Source organism: Chlorocebus sabaeus, chromosome X, assembly GCF_047675955.1.
Source record: "Chlorocebus sabaeus isolate Y175 chromosome X, mChlSab1.0.hap1, whole genome shotgun sequence".
NCBI classification, from domain to species: domain Eukaryota; kingdom Metazoa; phylum Chordata; class Mammalia; order Primates; family Cercopithecidae; genus Chlorocebus; species Chlorocebus sabaeus.
The window spans coordinates 82,298,099-82,320,574 of NC_132933.1; the positions used below are offsets into that span (position 1 = coordinate 82,298,099).

The 22,476-nt window shown below is 37.3% G+C and overlaps 1 protein-coding gene across 2 annotated transcripts in view; it reads left to right on the forward strand.

Moving 5' to 3' along the window:
- TEX11 (testis expressed 11) overlaps positions 1-22,476 on the forward strand; it is a 348,904-nt gene that overhangs the window by 291,145 nt on the left and 35,283 nt on the right. The window lies entirely within an intron of this gene.

The window sequence follows — 22,476 nt, forward strand, 5'->3', positions numbered from 1 at the left end:
TAAATGTAGGCTAGTCTTCACAATCAAGATATCAGATACTGCTAATATTTTGTTATAAAATTATCTAAATAGGCTGGGCGTGGTGGCTCACATCTGTAATCCCAGCACTTTGGGAGGCCGAGGTGGGCAGATCACCTGAGGTTAGGAGTTCGAGGCCAGCCTGACCAACATGGAGAAACCCCGTCTCTACCAAAAATACAAAGTTAGCCGGGCATGGTGGCGCATGCCTGTCATCCCAGCTGCTCAGGAGGCTGAGGCATCCTTGAATCACTTGAACACAGGAGGCGGGGGTTACAGTGAGCCGAGATCGCGCCATTGCATTCCGGCCTGGGCAACAAGAGCGAAACTCTGTCTCAAAATAAATAAATAAATAAATAAATAAATAAATAAATAAATAAAATAATCTAAACAGTAGTAAACCTTCAGAAGTTATATAATATCTTGATACTATTTCCTCATTAAATGTGGTATTGGCTTTTAGGTTTAGACCTGAAGTTTTTACAATGTGTTTTTCTGTCCCTGTTTCAGAATTTGTTAAAATCAACGAATATTCAATTGAATTACATGCTTTTTCAGACTTTATGGAGATAATCATATTTTTCTCTTTTGAGCTATTAATGTACTGAGTTACAATAATAGATTTTATAAAATTAAGTCATCATTTCATTCCTGGAATAAACCCTATTTGGTCATGGTATGTTATTATTTTAATATGTTGATGAATTCTGTTTTCCAACATTTAGAAATTATTGGTCTGTCACTTTGTTTTTGCTTATGTGTTATGTCTTTGACAGTTTGAGTATCAAATTATAGGAATTATAAGGAAGAACATAAACACATAAAATTTAATTTACTTCTCTTAGTCTGTGACAGTCATTTAAATGAATAAAAACAGCAAAAAGTAAGGATAGAGAAAACCCAAATAAAATACTTATTATAGAAGATTTAATAGAAGTAAATTCTGTGGCCTGAAAATATACTGTGTATCCTGAAAACAGAAAACATATCATCTTTTCGTGTGCCTTTTGAAGTTTTACAAAATTGGTGTCAAGGAGGGCCTGAATAAATTCTAAGACATGTAAATAAAACAAACAACATCGTCTGATCACAATGCAAAAACTAGAAATTAATAACGGAATCATTTTTTTGAAAAACCCTACCACCTGGACATTTTTTAAAAACTCAAACTACAGTATACCTAGGATCTAATGGTAATGAAAATAACTCATGCTAGAATTTAAAGTGCTAAAGCAGTGCTCAGAGTGAAATTCATTGCCTCCGTGACTTTTCTTTAAGTAAGTATGTCAGGGCCGGGTGCAGTGGCTTACGCCTGTAATCCCAGTACTTTGGGAGGCCGAGGTGGGTGGATCACATAAGGCCAGGAATTCAAGACCACCCTGCCAACATGACAAAACCCTGTCTCTACTAAAAATACAAAAACTAACCAAATATGGTGGTGTGTGCCCGTAATCCCAGCTACTTGGGAGCCTGAGACACAAGAATCACTTGAACCCCGCAGGCAGAGTTTGCAGTGAGCCTAGATTGTCCACTGCACTCCAGCCTGGGCAACACAGCAAGACATTGTTTCCAAAAAAATAAAAAATAAAAAAGTACGTCAGAATGCTAACTGTCCACCAAAAGAATGAATTTCTTCTTTTTTAGGGATACAACTAGACTATAGATAGAGTAGAGAGAGAGATACAGTGAGATAGAGATAAAGGTCTCTCTATATATACATATTATATATAGTCTAAGTATATTTTTATATATACACACAGCTAGACTATATACAGATATATGTGTGTATATATATATTCTATATATAGACTTCAGGCAATCTTCAGAGTTTTATTTTATTTTTTTTTTACTGTCTATACATTACAGAGATTTAATGACTGTAGTTAATTAAGGTGACTAACATCAGAATGAAGGAAAGTAAAATTCCCTATTGGAAAATAGTACCTTATTTCATGAAAGTTTTGTGGTAAAATATATATAACATAAAATATGCTATTTTAAGTATTTTTAAGTGTACAGTTTTACAACCATTACCACTATTTTCAAATTTTTTCATCATCCCGAACAGAAACTCTGTACCCATTAAAGAATAATTTCCCCATTCCCCCTTTCTCCAGCCCCTGGTAACCTCTCATATGCTTACTGCCTCTATGAATTTACCTATTCTAGATATTTCTTTTTTTTTTTTTTTTTGAGTTAGAGTTTTGGTCTGTTGCCTAGGATGGAGTGCGGTGGCACAATCGTAGCTCACTGCAGCCTTGAACCCTGGGCTCAAGCTATCCTCCCACCTCGACCTCCTTAAGTGCTGGGATTACAGGAGTGAACCACCATGCCCAGCCCTAGATATTTCCTTTAAGTAAATCATACAATATTTGTCCTTTTGTAACTGGCTTATTTCACTTAGAGTAATGTATTCAAGATTTGTCCATGTCATAGCATGTGTCAAAATTCCCTCCCATTTTAAGGCTGAATTATATTCCATCATATGGTGTATTAGTCCATTTTCATACTGCTATAAAGAACTACCTGAGACTAGGTAATTTATAAAGGAAAGAGGTTTAATTGACTCACAGTTCAGTATGGCTGGGAGGCCTCAGTAAACTTACAATCATGGCAGAAGGCGAAGGGGAAGCAAGGCACCTTTTTTACAAGGCGACGGGAAGGAGAAGTGCCGAGTGAAGGAGAAGAGCCCCTTATAAAACCATCAGATCTCATGAGAACTCACTATCACAAGAAGGGCAAGAGGGAAACTGCCCTGGTGATTCCGTAACCTCCACCCAGTCTCTCCCTTAACACATGGGAGTTATGGGGATTACAATTCAAGATGAGATTTAGGTGGAGACCCAAAGCCTGACCATATCATTCCACCCTGGACCCTCCCAAATTTCATGTGCCTTTCACATTTCAAAACCAATCATGCCTTCCCAATAGTCCCCCAAAGTCTTAATTCATTCCAGCATTAACCCATAAGTCCATGTTCAAAGTCTCATCTGAGACAAGGCAAGTCCCTTCCACCTGTGAGCCTGTAACAGCAAGACCAAGTTAGTTACTTCCTAGATAAAATGGGGGTACAGATATTGGGTAAATACACCCATTCCAAATGGGAGAAATTGGCCAAAACAAAGGGGCTACAGGCCCCATGCAAATCTGAAATCCAGCAGGGCATCAAATCTTAAAGCTCCAAAATGATCTCCTTTGACTCCATGTCTCACATCCAGGTCATGCTGATGCAAGAGGTGAGTTCCCATGGTCTTGAGCAGCTTCACCCCTGTGGCTTTGCAGGGTACAGCCTCCCTCCATGAAAGTGGAGCTTTCATGGGCTGGTATTGAGTGTCTGTGGCTTTTCTGGGTGCACAGTGCAAGCTGTCAGTGGATCTACCATTCTGGCGTCTGGAGGACGGTGGCCCTCTTCTCAAAGCTCCGCTAGGCAGTGCCCCAGTGGGAACTCTGTGTGGGGGCTCCAACCCCACATTTCCCTTCCTCACTACCCTAGCAGAGGTCCTCCATGAGGACGCCACCTCTGCAGCAAACTTTTCCATGGACACCCATTTGTTTCCATACATCCTTTGAAATCTAGGTAGAAGTTCCCAAACCTCAATTCTTGACTTCTGTGCATCCGCAGGCACAACACCACATGAAAGCCACCAAGGCTTGGGGCTTGCACCCTCTGAAGCAATGGCCTGAGCTGTGTGTTGGCCCCTTTTAGCCATGGCTAGGATGTGGCTAAAAGTCACAGTTCCAAGACTACACAAAGCAGAGAAGCCCTGGGCCTGGCCCAGGAAACCATTTTTCCTTCCTAGGCCTCCAGACCTGTGATGGGAGGAGCTGCCTTGAAGGTCTCTGACGTGCCCTGGAGACATTTTCCCTATTGTCTTTGTGATTAACACTGGGCTCCTCGCTACTTATGCAAATTTCTGCAGCCAGCTTGAATTTCTCCCCAGAAAATGGGTTTCTCTTTTCAGTTGCATTGTCAGGCTGAAAATTTTCCAAACTTTTATGCTCTGCTTCCCTTTTAAACATAAGTTCCAATTTCAGATCATCTCTCTCAAGTTCATAGTTCCACAGATCTCTAGGACAGAGGCAAAATGCCACCAGTCTCTTTGCTAAAGTATAGCAGGAGTGACCTTTGCTGCAGTTCCCAAGAAGTTCCTCATCTCCATGTGAGACTATGTCAGCCTGGGCTTCACGGTCCATATCACTGTAAGCATTTTGGCCAAAATCATTCAACAAGTCTCTAGGAAGTTCCAAACTTTCCCAGATCTTCCTGTCTTCTAAACCCTCCAAAGTGTTCCAACCTCTTACCTGTTATCCAGTTCCAAAGTCACTTCCACATTTTTGGGTATCTTTATAGCAGTACCTCACTCTACTGGTACCAATTTACTGTATTAGTCCGTTCTCGCCATTTTACATTCCCACCAGCAAATGTATCTTAATTTCTCCACCTCCTTGCCAACACTTGTGGTTTTCCATTTTTTATTATTATAGCTATTCTAGTAGGAGAAATAGTATCTCATGGTTTTGATTAGTATTTCTCTGATGACTAAAGTGTTGAGCATCTTTTCATGTGCTTATTGGTTATTTGTATTTCATCTTTGAGGGAGGGAAAGGACTTGTCTATTCAAGTTCTTTGCCCATATTTAAAATTGGGTTGCTTTTTGGTGTTTGAGTTTTAGGATTTCTTTATATATTTTGTATATTAAACCCTTATCAGGTATATGATTTGCAAATATTTTCTCCTGTATGTTTTCTTTTCACTTTCTTGATAATGTCCTTTGATGTAAAAAAGTTTTTAACTTTGATGAAGTCCAATTTATCTACCTTTTCTTTTGTTGCTTGTGCTTTCAGTGTCATGTCAAAGAATCCATTGCCAAATCCAAAGTCATGAAGATTTATTCCTATATATTCTTCTAAGAGTTTTATGGTTTTAGCTCATATGTTTGGGTAATTGATCCATTTTGAGTTCATTTTTGTATTCAATGGTGTAGTAGGCATCCAACTTCATTCTTCTGCCTGTGGAAATCCAGTTGCCACCACACCGTTTGTTGAAGAGACTATTCTTTTTTTGTTTGCTTGTTTGTTTGTTTGTTTTGAGACGGAGTTTTGCTTGTTGCCCAGGCTGGAGTGCAATGGCACAACCTTGGCTCACTACAACCTCCTCCTCCCTGGTTCAAGCGATTCTTCTGCCTCAGCCTCCCAAGTAGCTGGGATTACAGGCATGCACCACCATGCCCGGCTAATTTTGTATTTTTAGTAGAGGTAGGGTTTCTCCATGTTGGTCAGGCTGGTCTCAAACTCCTGACCTCAGGTGATCCACCCACCTCGGCCTCCCAAAGTGCTGGGAATACAGGTGTGAGCCACCACACCCAGCCTAAAGAGACTATTCTTTGTCCCATGTAATGGTCTTGACACCCTTGTTGAAAATCAGTCTGCCATAGATGTATAGGTTTATTTCTTAACTCTCAGTTCTATTCTGTTGGTCTATATGTCTATCCTTATGGTAGTACCACACTGTTTTATTACTGTAGCTTTGTAATAAGCTTTGAAACAGAAAAGTGTTGGCCCTCCAGCTTTGTTCCTTTTCAAGATTCGTTTTGAACTATTGGGGCACCTTACAATTCCATATAAATTTGAGAATTGACTTTTTCATTTTTGTAAAAAGAGGCTGATGGAATTTTTATAGGGATTGCTTGGCATAATATAAATTTTGAAGTGTTGACATCTTAACAATATTAAGTCTTCCAATCCATAAACGTAGGCTGTCTTTTCATTTATTTAGGTCTTCTTTAATGTCTTTCATCAGTGTTTTATAGTAGTCATTGTACAGATCTTCCACCTTCTTGGCTAAATTTATTCTTTTGAATATTATCGTAAATGAATTGTTTTCTTAATTTCCTTTTTGGATTGTTCATTGCTGATGTATAGAAACACAGTTGATTTTTGCATGTTGATCTTGTACCTGCAACTTTGCCGAATTTGTAGCTTTCTTGTGGTTTCTTTGGGATTTTCTATACATAGGGTCATGTCATCTGTGAACAGTGAGAGTTACACTTCTTTCTTTTTACTTTGGATGCCTTTTGTTTCTTTTTGTTGCCTAATTTATCTGGCTAAAACTTCCTGTACAATGTTGAATAGCGGTAGTGAGAGAGGGCATCCTTGTCTTGTTCCTGATCTTAGGGGTGAGCTTCCACCATTGAGTATAATGTTAACTGTGGAGTTTTTTTAATGCCCTTTATCAGGTTGAGGCTATTCCCTTCCATTCCTAGTTTATCTTGAAAATATTTTGGATTTTATCACATGATTTTTCTGCATCAGTGAATATGACCTTTTTTCCTTTTTTTTATTGATGTGGTATATCACATTAATTGATTTGCTTATGTTGAACCACCCTTGCATTCTTGGGATAAATCACACCTAATCAGATTGTATAATCCTTTAATATGCTGTAAGATTCGGTTTGCTAGTATTTTGTTGGCATTTTTTATTGATATCCATAAAGAATATTGGTTTGTAATTTTCTTTTCTTTAATGTCTACATTTGACTTTAGTATCAGGATAATGCTGGCTTCATAGAAGAAGTTAGGAAATATTCCCTCCTCTTCCATTATTTGGAAGAGTTTGAGAAGAACTGCTGTTTATTCTTCTTTAAATGTTTGGAAGAATTCACCAGTGAAGCCATCTGGTCCTGGACTTTTGTTTATTGGGAGGTTTAAAATTACTTATTTCATCTCTTTACTTGTTATAGGTCTGTTGAGATTTTCTATTTCTTCTAAAGTCAATTTAGTAATTTGTGTGCTTTTAGGAATTTGTCATTTTATCTAAGTTATCTAATTTTTTGATGTACAATAGTTCATAGTAATCTCTATTTGTGATTCAATTTTTGGAAGGTAAAATCAAGAGTTGTTAGAGGCAAATTGGGCACTTGATTAAAATAGGGTCTGATAGTTCTGTTTTTAGTTTTTTGAAAAATCTTCACACTGTTGTCCATGGAAGCTCTACTGATTTACATTCCCACCAGCAGTGTAAAGCATTCCCTTTTCTCTGCATCCTTGCCAACTTCATTATTTTTTGACATTTTAATAATGGACATCCTGACTGGTGTAAGATGATATGTCATTGTGGTTTTAATTTGCATTTCTCTGATGACTTTTCAATCCAGCATTCCCACTACTGGGTAATCTACCCAAAGGTAAAGAAATTATATATTGAAAAGATACCAGCACTCATGTGTTTATTGCAGCACTATTCACAGTTGCAATGATAGGGAGTCAACCTACGTATCTGTCAATGGATGATTGCACAAAGAAAATGTGGAATGAAGATATACACAATTAAGTAGTACTCAGCCATAAAAATAGAATGAAATCAGGTCATTTGCAGTAACGTGGATGAAACTGGAGGCCATTATCTTAAGTGAAACAACTCAGAACCAGAACGTCAAATACTGCATGTTCTCACTTATAAGTGGGAGCTAAATAAAGTATGCACATGGACACAGAGGGTGGAGTAATGGACACTGCAGACTAGGAAGGGTGAGATGGTGGGAGGGGGTTAAAGGATGAGAAATTTCTTAATGGGTACAATGTATATTATTTGGGTAATGGTTATAGTAAATACCGAGACTTCACTACTGCTTAATATATCCATGTAACAAAACTGAACTTATGTTCTTTAAATTTATACAAATTAAAAATAAAATAAATAAATAGGATCATGAGTGCCCAATAAACGATACTTGGTTACCTATCTAAACAAAGTAACAATCAAACATTTAAAAATAAACATAGGGCCAGGTGCTTTGGAAGGCCAAGGTGGGTGGATCACCTGAAGTCAGGAGTTCGAGACCAGCCTGGCCAACATGGTGAAACCCCGTCTCTACTAAAAATACAAAAATTAGCTGGGTGTGGTGGCACGTGCCTGTAATCCCAGCTACTCGGGAGGCTGAGGTAGGAGAATTGCTTGAACCTGGGAGGTGGAGGTTGCAGTGAGCTGAGATTGTGCCACTGCACTCCAGCCTGGGAGACAGAGTGAGATTCCATCACAAAAATAAATAAATAAATAAATAAATAAATAAATAAATAAATAAATAAATAAACGTACATAGGAGGTAACACCATTCTAACATAGGAGGTAACACAATTCTAAAGAACTTTAGCTCTTTGACAAGTGAGAAACCTTTGTTGTTTGTTAGTTTGCCACTAAACAATCAAAAATAAAGAAAAAGACAACATAAAGCTCAGAGAATTATGCTTGTAAAACACAGAATCTCCTATCTAGGCAGATTACACAGAAGATAAAGAATAACTTTTGCATTGTGGTGAAGGCATTAATCAGCAAACTAAGGAAGCAAGCCCATCAAAATTTAGATAATGTTGCTATGATTTTAACATATTGCATAGCTTTATTTCAGACTTAGGTTTAAACCAGGGCAAAAAAATTTCACTTTCCCAGTTTGTCCTTCATTATGTTATTTGATGTTCTGGAACGAACTGACCATCTTTCAGAGCATCCGCTAGGTCAAAACTGTTTTCATAATAATACTAAAATGTGTAGTTTTCCAGAGACAATATGATGTGTGATACTGTAATAGATTGAATGCAGAAGCAAATAGTAGAGACTAATTATTTCTATTAAGTTGGGCAGTAAGGAACTTTACAAAAATGTGAAGCAATCTTCTTATTTTTAAAATAAAATTATTTTTATTAAAATTGACATCATGCAACAGATTCATCTCAAATCAATTCAGTCAATAAATATATTTAATTTTTCTGTTTTAATTTATAATATGGTAAGTATTGATAGCTACAACATAACATACATGCGGAAAACCTCTTTGGAAGTCCTTAGTAATATTTCAGAGTACGAAGGGGTCCTGAGAACAGAAAGTTTGAGAACTCCTGTCTTAGAAACAAACTACCTATCCCTTTAAAAACAGAAGCATATACCCATTTGTCACTCTTGCTCATAATATAATCTCAACCACTTGTTTTAATTTTAACTTTTAACCAAAATAATATCTATTTCAAAGAGAAAATTTGAGGGCTGCAATTGAGAACTATCTCTCACAAACATTATAGCAGATTAACAGAGCTCATGAACACATGTAGCGCTTTCGATGTACACACCGATCCCTTTTAAAGAGGAAAATGAACACAACCATTAACATGACCCAAAGATATTGCCACTTTATAGCATATAAAAATAAGAAGCAACAGTATATAGGACCAGGTGCGGTGGCTCATGCCTGTAACCCCAGCACTTTGGGAGGCCGAGGTACTTGAGTCACGAGGTCAGGAGATCAAGACCAGCCTGACCAACATGGTGAAACCCCATCTCTACTAAAAATACAAAAAATTAGCTGGGCATGGTGGCACATGCCTGTAGTCCCAGCTACTCGGGAGGCTGAACTAGGAGAATTACTTGAACCCGGCAGGCGGAGGTTGCAGTGAGCCAAGATCACACCACTGCACTCCAGCCTGGGTGACCAAGCAAGACTCCATCTCAAAAAAAAAAAAAAAAAAAAAAAGAAGCAACAGTATATAAACTTAAAACTATGCTTAGTGAGGCCAAGGTAGGAGGATTGCTTGAGCCCAGGAGTTCAAGACCAGCCTGGGCAACATAGGAAGACCCTGTCTCTATAAATAATTTTTTAAAGAATTAACCAGGAATAGTGGCACATGCTTATACTCCCAGCTACTCGGGAAGCTGTGGCAGGAGGATTGCCTGAGCCTGGAAGGCTGTAGCTACAGTGAGCCATGATTGTGCCACTGCACTCCAGCCTGGGTGACAGAGTGAGACCCTGTCTCAAAAAAAAAACAAAAAAACTATGCTTAGTAATCAATATTTAAGCAGTCTATTAATTAAAATTTATGTAAGTATCCAATGATTATTCATTAATGAACTCAATTTAATATCAAACCAGTGCTTTAAGTTAATTAGATTGTCTTAAATCTAACATACCACAGAATAATTACTGGTGAAATGAAAATTTGTCAGAACAGGGATTCAATTTCAGTTGAACACAAATTTACATCTTTCATAATCTTAAATATTACATATAAGTAACATTATCTTATTTGATTAGTAAATCTGTATGCATTTAGGAAAAACAGACCCAAGTAAAATAAAATGTTTGCTTGTTTTATACAGTACATAAATAAATCACCAAAAACGACATAGTTCTTTTAAATAAAAATTATTTTTAATGTTTTGTTTTTAATTTTTGTAGGTATATTATAAGTGTATCTATTTATTGGTTACATGAGATATTTTGATACAGGCATGCCATGCATGATAATCACATTAGGGTACGTTAGGTAGCCATCACATCAAACATTTATCCTTTGTGTTACAGACAATCCAATTATACTCTTTTAGTTATTTTAAAATGTACAATTAAGTTAATACTGACTGTGGTCACCCTGTTGGGCTAGCAAACACTAGGTCTATTCACACTTTCTATATTTTTTTACCCATTACCCATCCCCACATTCTCCCCTACTACCTTTCCCAGCTTCTGGTAACCATCATTCTACTCTCTATTTCCATGAGTTCAGTTGGCTTAATTTTTAGCTTCCACAAATAAGTGAGAACATGCAAGGTCTGTCTTTCTGTGCCTGGCTTATTTAACTTAACATAATGACCTCCAATCCCATTCATATTGTTGCAAATGACTAGATCTCATTCTTTTTAATGGTTAAATAGTGCTCCATTGTGTATATGTACCACATTTTCTCTATCCATTCATCTGTTGATGGACAGTTAGGTTGCTTCCAAATCTTTGCTTTTGTGAATAGTGCTGCAATACATAGGGGAGTGCCAGATATCTCTTCAATATACTGATTTCCTTTCTTTTGAGTGTACACCTAGGAGTGGGATTGCTGACTCTTCTCCATAGTGGTTGTACTAATTTATGTTCCCACCAGCAGTGTACAAGGGTTCCCTTTTTTCCACATCATCGCCAGCATTTGTTTTTGCCTGTCTTTTGGATATAAGCCATTTTAACTGGGATGAGATGATATCTCATTGTAGTTTTGGTTTGCATTTCTCTGATGATCAGTGATGCGGAGCACCTTTTCAGTTGCCTGTTTGCGATTCGTATGTCTTCTTTTGAGAAATGTCTATTCAGATCCTTTGCTCATTTTAAAAATTAGATTACTAGATTTTTTTCCTATACAGTTGTTTGAGCTCTGTATATATATCTGCTTATTAATCCCTTCTCAGAGGGGTAGTTTGCAAATACTTTTTCCCATTCTGTGGGTTGTCTCTTCAGTTTCTTGATTTAAACAAGAATTATTAAACAAATCTCATTTGCCAAAGGTTTACCTTAATTTTGGATTCTTAAAATGTTTGAGTTAGCAGAATTTTTGTAAAAATATTTTTAGTTTAGTACATTTTAGTGTTAAAAGTTCAACTTCTGGCCAGGCACAGTAGCTCAAGCCTGTAATCCCAGCACTTTGGGAGGCCAAGGTGGGTGGATCACCTGAGGTCAGGAGTTCAAGACCAGTCTGGCCAACATGGCGAAACCCGGTCTTCTACTAAAAATACAAAAAATTAGCTGAGTGTGGTGGTGGGCACCTGTAATCCCAGCTACTTGGAAGGCTGAGGCAGGAGAATTGCTTGAACCCGGGAGGCGGAGGTTGCAGTGAGCCAAGATCGTGCAATTGCACTCCAGTCTGGGCAACAAGAGCGAAACGCTGTCTCAAAAAAAAAAAAAAAAAAAGGAGAAGAAGTTCAACTTCTTTTTTCTTGGAATTAAAAAAAAATGTATGTAAGTTCTTATTTATGTCTATAAATTAGAACAGAGCTCCTTTAATTTAGGAAATTTTATAATATAACTTATTAATACTCCCCAGAGATAGGAAAATATTTTATACTTACACAATGTGAGGTCAAAGCCTTTTTCAGTTGTAGACACATAGACATAGATAAAGTGATCTTATGAATGCAGATCTACAATTTCAGCTACAAGTTGAGAGTAAACACAGAAATACGTCAGTACAGATATTAAAGTGTTCACCTTCCCTGTGGACATGAAATTACTGATTAATTTGAGTCCAAAATGAACAAATAGAACAATATAAAAGACAAATTATCTGTTATTTCCCACCCATCAGTGACTAGATAAGTGACTAGATGATCCAATAGTCCAATTGCAAAGACCACCAAATGGTCAGACCATGTAATCACATTCCCAGTCATTGCTGCTATCAAGGAAGAATATAACTTACTGACTATACACAAACCAGAAACTAAAACAAAACATAAACTCAATAGAAAAGAAAAAAGCAGAGATTCTACAAAGTTCTGCTGCCACTTTGGATTCAGTCTGGAAGTCAAGAAAAGATTAATGTAAACAGTCTATGACTTACATTTCTCCAGTAACACAATTTACTTGTGTTACAATTTACAATACACTTGGCCCTGTCAGGAGTATCCATTGAGCATCTCAGTCAGTACTTTTAAGATATAACCTTGGCTGGGCGTGGTGGCTCATGCCTGTAATCCCAGCACTTTGGGAGGCCAAGGCAGGCAGATTACCTGAGGTCAGGAGTTCGAGACCAGCTTGGCCAACTTGGTAAAACCTCATCTCTACTAAAAATACAAAAATTAACTGGGTATGGTGGTGGGCACCTGTAATCCTACCTACTTGGGAGGCTGAGGCAGGAGAATCGCTTGAACACAGGAGACAGAGGTTGCAGTGAGCAGAGATCCTGACACTGCACTCCAACCTGGTGACAGAGTAAGACTCTGTCTCAAAAAAAAAAAAAAAAAAAAGATATAATCAGGACTCTCTTAGGAATATTAAATGAACACATCAAGGATTTTATTTAATTCATTAACTGATGAGGAAACCAGGAAGACATTACAACCAATTTCAATTGTCATTTCATTTTCCTGTTTTCTGTCTCTTACTGTTTATTCAGTGGTGTCTGTTTTCCTTTTTGCTGCTTCCACTTCCTTTTGCTGCTTCCAGTTTTACCTTTATTCCTGTGATGGCTTTATTTTTTTCTTTCCATTTCCTTCTTTGTCTCTGAAATAGCTCATATTCCATTTGCTTTTGCGTCTACCAACTCTTTCCTGAATTCTAGCATTTCTGCTTTATATTCTTGTTTTATAGAGATGATTACTTAATTAATATTACTGAATTTATGCTGATATGTTTAGTCACAATTTTAATCTGCGTATGGCAACATTTCTCTGGTGAGAATTCTCCATCTGCCATTTTTTTTTCCTGTTTCTTCCATCCCATTTTCATGTAGTATGTTTGTGTATAAACTGTGCTGGAGTTGTTTGTTTTGTTTTGCTTTGCTTTGCTTGATAACATCTTTAATTGCAATGAGGTCTCTTTAGACCTTCTACTTGCAGATGATACATGTGGAGAGGAGATCAGGATCTGATCAAGGATAATAGAAATTTTTACTTAAGATCAAAGGTTGTTGTGTATGTGAGTTCTGGTAGGCTCCACATCATCTCAGCCAGTAGATATAGGCAGCTATGGGCTTCTCATAACAAAGACTCTTTCCTCCCCACTGCTTCACTGACCTGTTGCTCACTCTTTCTTCTCTGCTTCTCAAAACCAAACCAAGTCCAGACAAGTTCCCTTTACTAGCCTCTAAACTCTTTTCTTGTTATTGTAGATAAAGGATTTGCACTTCAGGGTGTGCTCCTCCCCTTGGAGTGCTGTACTTTTGCTGACTTTTTCTGATTCTATTTTTATTTTTAAAACATATGTGTGTATGTATACACAAATACCCTAGACTGTAAGCTCCACAAGGACAGATACTGTGTCTGATTTTGCTTACCTTTGTATTGTGCACCTAGCACATAATAGGTCTTTAGAATATACACACATATATATATTCTTATAAAATGTGTGTATACGTATATATATTTACGAATGTATATATCACCTATAAAGCCTTGAAAGGATACACACCAAACTTAACACTTGATAGCTCTTGGAACAAGTATTAGTGTGTTTAAGGGACTTTCACTTTTTATTTTGTTTCTGCATTTGAATTTTTCAATGAATATATAGTACTTTAATAATTAAAATGAAAGATACATTTAGAAAAATTATTCTGACTTGTTAAAGGTTTATGTTTCTTGAGATTATGTATTTCCAATGAACTATTGCCTAAAATAATGAGCCCAGTATGTCAGTAATGTAAATAAATGATTAAGCTACCAACTGCAAATAGATACATTGAGGGAAACTACAAAGCCAGTGAATCATAAATTACTCTTGAGGGAAAATTGGAAAATGCCATCCTTTTAAAAATCTACTCCAAATCAGAGTTAATTAAGAGCTGTATAAACAGTGACTAAAATTTTAGTGCTATGGGAATTGGCTTTTACAAAAGGATTAACCCTGACATGCCATTATATTAGTGACCTAAGGAAAGCAGCTCACCACATTTATTCTGCAAAGTATTTATTAAATTCCTAAGGGCTACTATGTATTGTGGAAATAAGGAAATGTGTTACTGTCTCTGTCCCTAAGAAATTTACAGTAAAGAAAGTAGGTCAGAAACGTAACCAATTACACATATATAAGACAAAATGAAATAACTATACTAATAGGGATACAGAATATATGGGACCACAGAGGAAGAAATGATCTATTCCGAAAGGTGATATTTGAACTTACTCTTCAAGAATAAATAGAATTTTAATGGCAGGAACCAAGTGAACAGAAGTCAGGAGTAGTACAGGAGAACATTGTTAGTTTGGGGATTCTCTCTTATTCAGGGGTTATGTAGTGGGGGATGAGTCCTTATCTTAGTCTGTTTCTGCTGCTGTAACAAAATACCTCATGCAGACTGGGTAACTTACAAAAGAGAAAAATTTATTTTCTCACATTTCTGGAGGCTGGGAAGTCTATGGTCAAGGCTCCAACAGGTTCAGTTTTCTGGTGAGGGCTGCTTTCTGATTGCAAGATGATACCTTGTTGCTGTATCCTCCAGAGGGAAGAAGCACTGTGTCTTCACGGGGAGGAAAACGGAAGGGCAAGAAAAGCTAGTGCTGTGTGGAAGCCTCTTTTTTAAGGGCCGTAAGGGCTATCTGTAACCCCGTTCATGAGGGAGGAGCCCTGTGGGCCTAATAAGCTATTAAAGATTCCACCTTTTATCCTATCACATTGGCCATTAAGTTTCAACACCCGAATTTTGGAGCGGACACGTTCAAACCACAGTAGGCTGAAAGTAATGTGATTTGTGATGTGCCCATTCTCAATAACAAATTAGGCTACTAGTATCACCTAGTTTCAAGCTATCTCATGTCTCACTTGGAACACTGCAATAGTTTCCCAAGCATCCTCTCTGCTGCAACTCTTGCCCTCCTAATACACTCAATACCCATACAGCAGCCAGAGTATTATAACATAAGTCAGTTCATGTCAGTCTCCTTGCACTTCCCATTTAAATGGTTTTAAAATAAAATCCCAAGTCCTTACCATAATCTACAAGGCCATAGATAATCCGGCCCTTGCTACCTCTCCTGCCACTCTGCCTCATAGCTCAATGTACTCTAGCCCTACTATGTCCTGATAGCACCTTGTACTTCCCTGCTTCTGGGCCTTTGTATTTGCCCTTTCCTTTGCATCAAACACTCTTGTCCTAGATATTCATATGCCTTGCTCCCCAACTTGCTCAAGTTTTACCCCCTCAGAGACCACACCCTTTCAAAAATAGCAACTTTCAATACTATTTACCCCCTTAACCTGTGTGTTGACTACTTGACATATTCTATGTTGTTTATTGTTTGTGTCCCTAAATAGAATCTAAGTTCCATGCAGGCAGAAAAGTTGTCTGACTTGTTCATTCTTTATCCATACCTCCTAAATTTTTGCCTGGCATATAATAGGACTCAATAAATATTTATTAAATGAAATCCTGCTATAACACCAGAAATTCTATCATTAGAGAGTCATTTATTTTAGTTTAGAGCATTTTGATCTTAGAAAACCCTCTATGCAAAGATCCTTGGGAGAGGTCACAATTTAGTCATTATCAGCGTATACTCTGGGAGAGGAACATTTAGAAAAAATACCTAATGGAGATTGAACTTGGGATTTGGAGCAGAGAAGGGTAGGTTTGCAGGGGGGAAAAAGGAAATTTAAGGGGAAGTTGAGTTTGTACCAAAGATGACTTCGCTTACAGTGAGAAGATACTCAAACCTTTCTAACTTGAAGAAGCTCACAGCTTCTGAATCTCTCTTTCTGGCTGTGAAAAGAGATTTCCTCTTTTGGGTCTCCATTGAAGATTATCATTTTTGGATGTTGCTAAGAGCATCCTTGGAGTCAGAGTCTCTATATATAGCGAATCATCAAATGTTAGGGCTAGAAGTAATCTTGGTGATTTGGTTTCTTAAAACTATTTATTTTATAACATGAGTTAAACATTTATCACAAAAACAGGAAGATAGAGAAAAGGCTTTAGTTTTTGTAGGTCATTGCAAGGAAGAATTTCACTTATCTCCAGTACTATAATTTTTACTTTGGTATAAAGTATTCATCAAGTGTCATCGTCGAAATTATTAGTAGTTATGACAAACAAGGCAAACCTCCTGAGAGCTTTAGAACAAAGCCCAGCATGGATGCTCTGCCAGCAGAAATGCAGTTCAGCTGGCAGGGCAGAGGATTATCTACGTTTTTATATATTACGTATTACATATTTATATATTAGGGTCTCCTCAACCCATAACTGGAAAGATCATTCTAATTTATCCAAATACAGTTGATAAAAGTTGCCATTTAACAAGGCGCATGCTAGAAATAGAAATATTTTTTGTCTTTTCCATTGTACACACCAAAACTAGGATTGAATGCTTATTCCTTTGCAGGCAGTCTTTGCTTGGTTCCTTCATTGGCTTAATACAGCCATCAGTCATGCATTACTTTTGTTTCAGAGATTAATTCTCGTGGATAAGAAATTTTCAGTGATGAAAGTTTTGAGATCAGCCAAGAGAAAAGGCAATTGGAGCTCATCCTCAGGCACATTAAACAGAATGGCAAAACTTGAGTAGATTTTCTAGTGTACATTTTGAGCCAGAACTTAGGCCACAGAAATAGGAGAACCTGAGTTTAGGATTATTTCCTGGAAGAAAATTAAACAATTAGCTGGAGATACCCAAGCATCTCTGATAAAAATTGATCCTAAAAGTCTTCACTTTTGGCAGCATTCCATTTAAATCATGCCTCATAGTCAGCATAAGCTTACCCTAATGTTGCAGTCCAAAGCCTTAATGGCAGTGAGTAGAGACTTTGATACAGGGCTATAGAGTCACTGAAGAAATATAGTAGGGGTTCCAGGTTGAGGAGACAGGTTTGTTATGGTTCCCAGATACTTACGGTGATATATACTATTCCTTCTCCCAAGTGCCTGATCTAATTAGGAATGTCAGTCCAATCTCCCCGTTCCCAACATATATCTTATTATGGTTTGTTTTTACGAAGGACAAATGTGAATCTGGAAATTTTCTTGTACAGTTATCTTAGCACAATGTCTCCTGATCAGAATAAGTTGTGTACTATACCTCACCTACACATTCATTACTTATTTTCACAAGATTTCCCAAGCTTTAAACTTCAATCCACCCCTAACTGATTTTACATATATATATATAAATAAATATATATATATATATATATATATATATATATATATCACAATACACATTCTTTTCAAGTGCACTTGTAACACATACCAAAATAGAGCATATGCTGGACCAAAAAGCAAGTCTCAACAAGTTTCAAAAGATTGAAATCATACAAGGTATGTTATCCAAAGTATAATCAAATGAGAAAGCAACAACAGAAGGATGATTAGGAAACCCCCACTGTTGGAAATCTAAAAGAAACACTTCTAAATAACCCATCGGTCAAAGAAAAAATCAAAATGAAAATGATGGAATAGATTGAACTTAACAAAAATGAAATGTGACATCAAAACTTGTTAGATACAACTAAAATAAAGGAAAAGACATAGCTTTAAATGCATATATTAGAAAAGATTAAGGATTGAAAATTGATGATCTAAGCTTCCAACTTGAGTCTAGGGAAAGAACAGCAAATTAAAGATAGTAGAAGGAAGAATGTAACAAAGATAAGAGCAGAAAACAAAGAAATGAAAAACAACATGCAACACAGAAAATCAGGCTGGGCACAGTGGCTCATGCCTGTAATCCCAGCACTTTGGGAGGCCAAGGCGGGCAGATCACCTGAGGTCAAGAGTTTGAGACCAGGCTGGCCAACATGGTGAAGCCCCGTCTCTACTGAAAATACAAAAATTAGCCAGGCGTGGTGGCACATGCCTGTAATCACAGCCACTGAGGAGGCTGAGGCACGAGAATCACTTGAGCTTGAGAGGTGGAGGTTGCAGTGAGCCAAGATCACGCCACTACACTCCAGCCTGGGCAACAGAGCAAGACTCTGTCTCAAAACAACAACAACAACAACAACAACAGCAACAACACAGAAAATCAACAAAGCCATAGGTTGCTTCTTTGGAAAGATTTAATACAATTGCTAAAAGTCTAGCAAGATGGATCAAGAAAGAACACAAATTACCAATATCAGTAATTCAAAAGTGGGCATCACTACAAATCCTTCAGACATTAAAATCACAATAAAAAGGATATTGTGAACAACTTTATGCCAATGAATTTGACAGTTTAGACAAAATGGACAAATTCTTTGAAAAGTACAGCTACCAAAATTACTTTCTCGCCCCCCATTACTTCTCAGCCTTTTCGCTAAGATCAAGTACAAAATTACCCCCCAAAAATAATCTGAATAGTCCTATTTACACTCTTTTAAATAGTCATAAACCTACTAAAGAAATGAAATCTTAAATACCTTCTCACAAAGGAAATGGCTTTAACAGTACATTATTCCAAATATATAAGAAAGAAATAATAGCAATATTATACAAATATCTCTTATGGAAAATAGAGAAAAAAGTAATACATTGATTTTATGAGGCCAGCATGCTTCTGATTCCAAAAACTAAAAAGAAAAGTACAAGTCAGTGTCAGTGTCTTTTTTGTTTGTTTGGTTTTGGTTTTGGTTTTTTTTTTTTTTTTTTTTTTTGAGAGGAAGTCTCACTCTGTCGCCCAGACTGGAGCGCAGTGGCACGATCTCAGCTCACTGCAACATTTGCCTCCCGGGTTCCAGCGATTCTCCAACCTCAGCCTCCCGAGTAGCTGGGACTACAGGCATGCACCATCACGCCCGGCTAATTTTTGTATTTTTAGTAGAGATGGGGTTTCACCATCTGGGCAAGGCTGGTCTTGAACTCCTGACCTCAGGTAATCCACTCGCCTCGACCTCCCAAAGTGCTGGGATTACAGGTGTGAGCCACCACACCCAGCCTCAGGCCAGTATCTTAAACGATAGATGCAAAGATCCTAAACACATTTTAGAAAATTGAATCCAGCAATATATAAAAAGGATACTGCATCATGACCAATATTGCTTATCCCAGAAATTCAACATTCAAAAATGAGTGCACATTAACAAAATAAAACAGGAAAATATAATAATCTCAATAGATGCAGAAAAAGCATTTGAAAAAAATTCCACACCCATTCATGATGAGAACACTCAACAAACTAGGAATAGAAAGTCACTTCCTCAATCTGATAAACATTACTTGAAAACAAACTACTCCTTATTTTGTATTTAATGGTAAAATATGAACACCTTCTCACTGATGTCAAGGAATGAAACATGGATATACACTATCACCACTTCCGTTCAACATTATACTGGAATAATTCCAGGCCTCCTAGTAACCCATTTCACATCTTAGGTCTAATTGATCACTCTCTCCATGCTGCCTCTTAAAGATGATCTGTTCTTTTTTAACTTCAGTTGTAAACCCTTTATATGCTTTAAGACAGTTTCCAAAGCATTTGTTAAGCTCTGTCTTCTTCAGACCAACTATTTCAGAAATAGGTTCTATTTTCCAACCTTCTAGTCATAGCCATTCTTCTCCTCTACATGTTTCCACTACAGTAGTGGATTGTGAATCAGAACATGTGGGATTAGAGTCCTGGCTCTCCATTAATTTGCTGTTTCTATGGGTAGGAACAACATTTAGTTTCTCAGCCATAATCTTCTCATCTGGAAAGTGGGGTTAATAACCCCTGCCCTGTGTGTGCATTAGAAGGGCATTTTGCCTATCCGAAGGACTCACAATAATGGAGCAATTTCTAAACCATGACTTTGAAAGCACTGCAGAGACCCAGTCAATCTACCATTTCCGGGAGCTGACAACATAATTCCAACAAGTGTAACCTGAAATAGATAAGCAAACTGTACATCTCTATAATGGAATCCTACTCAGAAGTAAATGAATGTTAAATGCATTTGCCAAGTGAAAAAAGATAGACCCGAAAGGCTATGATTCCATTTATATGATATCCTGGAAAAGGTAAAACCATAGGAACAGAAAACACATCAGTGGTTGCGAGAGGTTGGACAGAGGAGTAGGAGTTCCCTATAAAGGTGTAACATGAGAGAATCTTTAGGATAATGAACTGTTCTATAAGGAGCAGTGATAGTGGACACACAATTCTATGCATTTTTCACAACCAATAGAACTATATGCCACAAAGAGTAGATTTTACCGGATACAATTTTAAAATAAATCAATCAAGATGTGGAGGGAATCCCAGATGGAATTCAGACTGTGACAAATGAATCTGACCGTATTACGAATGAATTACATAGCCACATGGAAGGGGGTGAGGAAGAAAGAAGCTGATTTAAGTAACTTTGAAAAACTCTGTTTTGATTAGATGCAAGGCTAAAGACAAAAAGAACTATGCAGAATACCGCATTCTAGTTGGTAACTTTTTTCATGTGGTTATGGGTTAGCAATGATGAAAATACTTTACATGTTTAGTCAGTTTTGCTGTTACATGGCATATGCGTGCCTAAAAATTATTACAGTATCCAAAATTGTGTAACAAAGACCACAGGGCTTATGGGAAAAAATGGGGTTGGGGTATAACACTAAAAATATTTGGTCTGTGACATATTAAAAAAACATAAGAACCTAATAAAATGACAGCATGGCTTTGTATATGTTAAATTACTAAAAATATATGAATACTACAATAAATATGGCTTTTTACCTTAAAAAAGACCTGGCATTTGCTTATGGAAGTGAATATCAGAAGGATTGCAGCTTGTGAGATTCTGTGAAGTGGTGGGAGGCGGTTGTCTGAAATCTGATGGAAAGTTATAGCAACAGATGTGGATGAGTGTGGCCCATAACACATTCAGTGAACTGAGGTAGTGGATAGAAGTTTGAGTTGTGCACATGTGTGTGTTATTCATATTCCTATACAGCTTGGTTCAGCCAGATGCTGCTTTTTGCATTGACTTACTATTTCACATAGACTAAATTGCACATAAGCAAGTACTTAATTTACATAATTTACATTAATTGTTACCTAATATATCAATCATGTCGGAACAAATTCACATTTTCAAAACAAACATTATAACGGAACTGTATGCGTGTGTGTATATATGTATGTATTATGTATATGCAAACAGACATGCATGTAATATGGTTTTCTTTATCTGTGATTTGGAATAAAGTTTTAAAAATAAGTAAATTTGGGCCAGGCACTGTGACTCACACCTGTAATCCCAGAACTTTGGGAGGCCAAGGTGGGTGGATCACGAGATCAGGAGTTCGAGACCAGCCTGGCCAATGTGGTGAAACCCCGTCTCTACTAAAAATACAAAAATTAGCTGGGCATGGTGGCGCATGCCTGTAGTCCCAGCTACTCAGGAGGCTGAGGCAGAAGAATTGCTTGAACCCAGGAGGTGGAGGTTGCAGTGAGCTGAGATCACGCCACTGCACTCCAGCCTGGGCGACAGAGTGAGACTCTGTCAAAAAAAAAAAAAAAAAAAAGGAAATTGGTATGGTTGTTGGATACAGGTTTATATATAAATAATTGTATTTCTGTATACTAGCAAGAAATTGTTGGAAATGACCTTTAAAATACAGTTTTTGATAGCATCAAAATCCATCAAATGCCTAGTAATCTATAATGAAAGATGTGTAAGACTTCTGCACTGAAAGCCACAAAACCTTAAAACATGGCTGAAATAAATTTTTAAAGGCCTAAATAAATGCAGATATATGCCATGTTCATGTATTAGAAAACTCAGTATTGTTAAGATGTATCAGTTTTCCCAAATTGATCTATAGATTCAAAGCAATCCCAATCAAAAGCCCAGCTGGGGCTGTGTGTGGTGGCTTACAGTACTATAATCCTAGCACTTTGAAAGGCCAAGGTGGGAGGATTGGTTGAGCCCAGGAGTTCAAGTACTGCCTAGGCAACATGGCGAGACTCTATCTCTACAAAAAAAAAAAAAAAAAAAGCCCAGTGTGGTGGCATGCACCTGTGGTCACAGCTACTTGGGAGGCTGAGGCA